The sequence below is a fragment of the Triticum urartu genome, chromosome 1A, assembly GCF_056163025.1.
Source record: "Triticum urartu cultivar PI428250 chromosome 1A, HENAU_Tu73, whole genome shotgun sequence".
In the NCBI taxonomy this organism is placed as follows: Eukaryota; Viridiplantae; Streptophyta; class Magnoliopsida; order Poales; family Poaceae; genus Triticum; species Triticum urartu.
In genome coordinates this window covers 484,105,638-484,112,478 of record NC_141873.1, presented here as the reverse complement: position 1 = coordinate 484,112,478, position 6,841 = coordinate 484,105,638, and the positions used below count along the sequence as shown (strand labels likewise).

The 6,841-nt window shown below is 53.6% G+C and overlaps 1 pseudogene; it reads right to left on the bottom strand.

Moving 5' to 3' along the window:
- Positions 1-695: 695 nt before the first annotated feature.
- Positions 696-6,651, bottom strand: LOC125532932 (cellulose synthase-like protein D4; annotated as a pseudogene).
- Positions 6,652-6,841: the final 190 nt, after the last annotated feature.

Here is a 6,841-nt window from a genome sequence, read left to right as displayed (position 1 = left end):
ACGGTGCCTCCTTCTAGGTCCTGTTTGGATTCATGGGTTAGAGTTAGTTTGGATTAGTTTGGACTTAACTAACCCAAAAAATCCAAACAGGAGGGTTAGTTTGGGTTAGATTGGGTTAGATGCATCTAACCCATCCTAAAAAACTAACCCACCCATGATGTGCTTATTTGGGTTAGTTCTTCTTGGCACCACTAAAAAACATCATTTTCTCTCGCTCTTCCCGCAGCAGATCCCTCCGCACTTCCTCGAAGCTTCTCGTCCTCTCCCTCCCTCCCTCTCGCACCGCCCGTGAAGACGCATCGCCGTATCCGCGCTCCATCTAACCCTGCCGTCCAAACATCTCTTTGGTTAGAGTTAGTTTAGGGTTAGTTCAGGGTTAGAATCTAACTCTAACCTCTAACTGAGTTAGAGTATCCAAACAGGGCCCTAGTCTAAACATGCACACAACAGAGGCACGCCGTAATAACTCAATGAGAAAAATTCACTGTAGGTCATAAAACTTGAGCCGGATGACACTTTGGTACCACTACTTCAAAATACCCGAACTAAGGGGCATATATTTGCGCACAGGGTTCACTTTGGTCCGTATGTATGATTTCGTCTACGTATTCGCTGACTTGGCCGAGTCAGCGGCCGCCAGCTAAGCTTTGACCGCCACGTAGTCGATCCTAGGGTGAATACTACTCGATCCGGGATTATTTTTGCAAAAACGCCATGACCAGCTCCCTGTCCGTCTTCTTCCCCACGGTGGGCTTCCTCAGGAACAGCTTGATCTTCTTCCTGCCGAGCCAGCTGTGGTGCTTGGTGGCGCGCGGCGGGCTGAACCCATACAGAGCGGTGCGGCGGAAGATGCAGCCTGTGCCGACGTACATGGGGCCCTGCAGCCCGTCCATGGCGCGCATGGCGACATCGAAGAAGACGAGGTTGTGTTGGCGTACCGGTCGTTGGGGTCGATGCCCTCGAACCGCTGCGGGAACTGCACGTAGAATACGCGGTCGCCGCGGCGATCGAGCATGTAGCACATCCCTTCGCGGAGCGCCGCCGAGTTGTGCACGTAGTGGTCGCAGTCCAGGTTGAGGATGAAGGGCCCGTTCGACATGATGGCACTCGTCCTGACCAGCGTGTTCATGGCGCCGACCTTCTTGTTGTGGTCGTACCCGGGCCTCTTCTCGCGCGAAACGTACACCAGCATCAGCAGCCGGATGTCCACGCCCGTCGTGTCGATCAGCGTGCCGGACTCCGCCGGCTCACCGCCAAGCACTGGCTCCGACGTCGGTTGCGCATGCATTGCCTGCGCGTTCATCAATCATTTGGAGAAGATACATGAGCATTTCGAATCGATTGAACAAGCATTTCGAAAGGAATTAGTATGTCAGCTGCAACAACATCTATGGATTCGATCAATCACCTGAATGATGCCAGCGTAGTTGCCGTGCGCGTGATCCGTCGCCCCGGCGAGCCAAGTGCCGGCCCACTGGGAGCCGTCAGACATCCATGTCGCTTGTTTTTACACGAGGAATTGGTACCTGTATGGGCTGAGGATGGCCTGAGAGACGCTGGTCTTCCTCGTCAGGGGCCGGCAGCAGCGGGCACCGAAGTTGGGCGGCTCCTCGATGCCTGTCACATCCCTAGTCCCGGTATGCACTAGGCTAGCCCTTCATCTTTCATGTGTGCATCATGTTTAAATTTTTAAATGAACTTGAAATGGGGGATGTTCAAACCCTAGCATAAAAAGGAATCCACCAGGTTCAACTAAAATAATTCTCAGTGAACCCAAATGGCCTTAAAAAATGTTCATCATTTTTGGGAAATGCTGGAAACAGCAACCAGAGGTGATGCACATTTTTGCATGACATTTTAGATTGTTGAATTAACACATATTGTATTTTGAATTGGAGCAAATAAATACTATAAATACTTTATTTCTTCAATAATTCTGATTTTTGTTGAGGAGCTTTGGAATAATCCTTTTAGTCCCTGCAAAATATATCAGAAGCAACAAAATTAGTTTGGTTCAAAAACCAAATTAAAACAAATGTCAGAAATAGAAAACAGAAACAAAATACTGAAAGGAGAGAGAAAGGAATTACCTGGCGCTTACCTACAGCCCAGCGGCCCAGCTGTGCTGCCCAACCCACCTGGCCCGTGCCAGTCATCACCTACCTCTGCCAGTAGGCAGAGGAGGGAGACAGCACACGCGCGCCCGCGGCGCCACGCACCTTCCTGCTCGCCTGCGTTATCGAGGCCACCGCGATGCCTCGGGCCTTCTCTTCGGCGCCGCCCCGAACCCCTGGACGTTTCACTCTCCCCGTCTGCCCTCTCTCTCGCCCTCTCCTTGCCATGGCCGCAACTGTCAAGCGCTCGCCGCCGTGAAACCCGCAGCCACCGTGCTCCCCTCGCCTCTCCGACCTGCCCACGAGCTCCGCCTCGACTCCCTCGACCTCCTCGACGAGCCGCACGCTGCCAGACGCGCCGCAACGTCCTCACCATCATCGCCTTCAAGCTCGGACGCCGGAGATCGCGTCCGCCGGCCCGACGACTCCAGACCTTCCCCGAGCTCTCTGAGACCCTCGTCCGACTCGCCGTGAGCTCCTCTACCGAACCCCCCTGCCCCCATGCTCAATACCGCAGCGTAGTCCTCGTTCCCGTCGAGGCCGAGACTTCGCCGGCGCCGGATTTGTCATCGTCGCCGTTTTGGCTTGTCTCCATCTAAACCGAGCGCGTCACCGCACGCAGGGCACTCCCAGGAAGCCGTGGACCTCACCAGCTCACCCGAGATGCGCCGTAGTGCCTAACCCGCTAACGCCGAACGCCGGCCGCCGCCACGAGCTCGACTCCGGCGAGCTCGCTCCACCCTAGCTCCTCCCGCTCGCACCATTCGACGCGGAGAAGTCTCCTCGTTCCGTAGATGGCCTCGGCCTTCGATTTGGTCGCCGTGGGACGAAACCCCAATGCCTCCGCCGTCTCTGGCCTCGCCGGCGACGAGCCGCGGGTAAACTCCGGCGAGTTTGACCCCGGTTGGCTGGGTTTGACTCCCCTCCGAGTCACTGACACGCGGGCCCGACCCTACTAATTAATCTAGGATTAGCGCTAATTAAACCAGGATAGTTTAGTTAGTAATTGACACGCGGGACCCACTGGTCAGTTTGACCTGGGCCTCTCCATTGACCGTTGACCGTTGACGTCAGCATGATGTCATGCTGATGCAGTAAATCATTTACTAGATTTTGTTAATTCTAAATAATCCAGGAAAATCCAGAAAATGATTTAAACTTCAAAAATTCATAGTAATTCAAACGTAACTCCAAATGAAAAGTTTTATATATGAAACATTATCAGAAAAATTCAAGGAATCCATCTGTACCATTTTCATGCATGTTTGAACAATGTTTGTCCTCTGTTTTGGACAAAACAAATAAAGGGCATTTAAATAATCATATATGGAGTTGGAATTTGAATCATGTATTCAAACCAACTTCATTTAAATCATAGCTAGATGCATTAGCTCAAATCACAGCATGTTGCCATGTCATGATCATGCATCATATTGTGGCATCGCATTGATTGTGTTCTTTCTCAGTTGCCGGTGTTTGTCCCCTCTCGATAGACGTGTTTCCGACGATGTGATCGATGACACCGATGAAGAACTATAATATCTTCAGAAGTGCCAGGCAAGCAAAACCCCCTTGTTCATTCCGATACAATCCCACTCTCTCGCTCCTGCTCTCTTTTACTGCATTAGGACAACAACGTTTCAACTGTTACATGCTGCGGTAGCTGAACCCCTTTCCTCTGCATGACCTGTCATTGCCACAGTAAATAGATGAAACCCACTAGCATGAGTAGGAGTTGTTTGAGCCCTGATGTGCCTACTCATTCATGCTTGTTTGTCATGCCTGCTACTGCTTAGAGTTGAGTCAGGTCTGATTCATCGGGGATGAATTGGAATGTGGTGAACATGTCCTACTGTTGAGAGCTAAGTGTGTGAACACGATTTGGTAAAGGTAGCGGTGAGAGGCCATGTAGGAGTACATGGTGGGTTGTCTCATTGCAGCCGTCCTCAGGAACTGAGTTCTGTGTTTGTGATCCATGAACAGTTACTACCACGCATTGGAATGCTTAAGTGCCCCTCTCGACTTATTAACCAACCTGATCTCTGTCCAGGAGTTGCAACTAGTTTCTGGTGTTTGTAGGTAGTGTCAGTAGTCTACCAAGTGGCACCCGGTACAGGTGGGCTTGGGACAGACTAGGCACCATGGCCGTGTATGCCAAGCGTCGCCCGTTTGGTGGGCTTGGAACCCTGTACACATCGTTTGGGGCCGTGAGCGACACCCCGGCCGGATCTCCTTGCGGATGGAACCCGAATAGGCGATAAACCTGGACTAGAGACTTGTGTGGTTAGTCAGGTCGTGGCCGACTCCCTCGCCAGGCTTCTGCTTGAAGGTTGCCGAGATACACGACGTGTACATGGTGGTAAGTGGCGAGAGCGTGTGTGAAGAAGTACACCCCTGCAGGGTTAATATCATCTATTCGAATAGCCGTGTCCGCGGTAAAGGACTTCTGGGTTGCCTATATCAGTTCATAGACAAGTGAAAGTGGATACTCTAAAATGCGCAAGATAAGCGTGAGTGCTATGGATGGCATTCTCGTAGGAAGACGGGAGCGGATCCATAGTGGTGTATTGATATGGTGAATATGTGGACTCGTGTGCGCCACCTCAAAAGAGTTACTTGCGGTCGTAGTTCAGGATAGCCACCGAGTCAAAGCTGGCTTTCTGCAGTCAAACTCCACCGCCCCCTTTGTTGATACTAATGCATATGTAGCTAGTTCTGATGTAAGTCTTGCCGCGTACATTTGTACTCACGTTTGCCTATTTTATGTTTTGCAGAGAGACGTCAGTCTCGCTAGTAGTTCCGTGTGGACTTCGACGTTTAGCTTGATACCTCAGCTACGATCTTGTGCCCTCGGCAGGATCTGGTAGATAGTCAGGCTTCTCAGCCTTTTTCATTTGTAGATGTCTGTACTCAGACATGTTAAGCTTCCGCATGTGCTTTGACTTGTATGCTCTGAATGTTGGGTCATGAGACCCATGTTTGTAATATCTCGCTCCTCGGAGCCTAATGAATAAATACTTGAGTCGTAGAGTCTTGTTGTGATGCCATGTTGTATTTACACATATCGAGCATATTGTGTGTATGATTGAAATGCTTGGTATGTGTGGGATCCGACAATCTAGTTGTTTATCCTCGGCAGCCTCTCTTATGGGGAAATGTAGTCTAGTGCTTCCTTGAGCCATAGTAGTCCGCTACAGCCCGGTTCACCGGAGTCCTGCTAGCCCAGCACTACTGCTCAGGACACTTGACTGGCCGGCATGTGTTTCACTTCGTTCCTGTGTCTGTCCCTTTGGGAAAATGTCACGCGGTGACATCCGGAGTCCTGCTTAGCCTGCTACAGCCCGGGTTACCGGAGTCCTGTTAGCCCAGTGCTACAGCCCGGATTCACACGCTGTTGACCGACATGCTCGAGGTTGATTCATGTATGCCTATCCCCATGGGTTAGTGCCGCTTTGGGTTCACGACTAGCCATGTCGGCCCGGGTTCTTTGTCATATGGATGCTAGCGACACTATCATATACGTGAGCCAAAAGGCGCAAACGGTCCCGGGCCAGGTAAGGTGGCACCCGTGGGAATACCGTGCGTGAGGCCGCAAAGTGATATGATGTGTTACATGCTAGATCGGTGTGACTTAGGATCGGGGTCCTGACAATGCCGACGAATCCGGAGGTGGCCCCAGCGCTGTTGCCGCCGCCGCCGTGCTCGTTCTCGGGCCATAGAGCGTTGCCGTAGCTGTAGGTGCCCTTGGTCTCGAAGAGCCACCGGGCGTGGTCGAAGTCGGCCGGCTTGCCGTTGTTGCTGGGCATGGGCATTTTGATGGAGTGCACCATGGAGAAGCGCATGGACATGGATGTCATGGGCATCTGGTCCCTCTCCTCCGACGAGGAGATGGCGTCGTAGTCGTCCTTGTCGACAGAGTCGTCGGTGTCGCTGCCGGCGGAGTAGGCCTCCTTGTAGCCTGGGTAGTTGCCGGAGGCGGCGACGCAGTCCATGTAGCACTCCTCGCAGATCATGAAGCTGCAGTCACAAGGCGGGTGGCCGCCAACGCCGGCATGTCGGAGCCGCGCATCTTGCAGGACATGTTGACGGAGGCGGCCGGCCGAGCGCCGTCGGCAGAGTTGCTGAGCACGTGGGCGCGCATCGCGCAGTTGAGGCTGCCGGTGAAGATGGTGCCGGAGACGTAGCTCCTCTCCGAAAGCACCTCCCCCTCCTCCTTAGCCGCGGGCGCGTTCGTGGATGCGGACGCCGTGGTCCTGTCCGGCGTGGGCGGGATGTGCACGGTGTAGTGCACGAACTCGGCGCTCGCGTCGGCACCGTCCCTCGACGCGTACCGGCTCCCCCCGCTCAGGCGCACCGGCGAGACCTGCAGCGTCGCGGTGGAGGAGCCGATGGAGTGCCTAGGCACGGGGCTGGTGAGCCCGGACCCCCTCCTCACGACCCCATCCCCGGGGCTCCCGCCTCCAGCACCCTTCCCTCTCGTCGGCGACACGGTCACCGTCACCGGCTCGCCCGCCGGCAACGACAGCCGCCGCGACATCCCTCCACCGGTTCACCCCCGCCTCCTCCAAATCAGCTCAAAACTCCAGACGATCAAAGAACCAACAGCAAGCAGGGCGCTCAGCAGCTCAAACCGATTCCTCGCGCTCAAAGAAGAGAAAGAGAAGGGTGGTCATGGCGTTTTTGCAAAACCACCCTAATGACTCGACATGCATGCCAGGCTGCCGAAG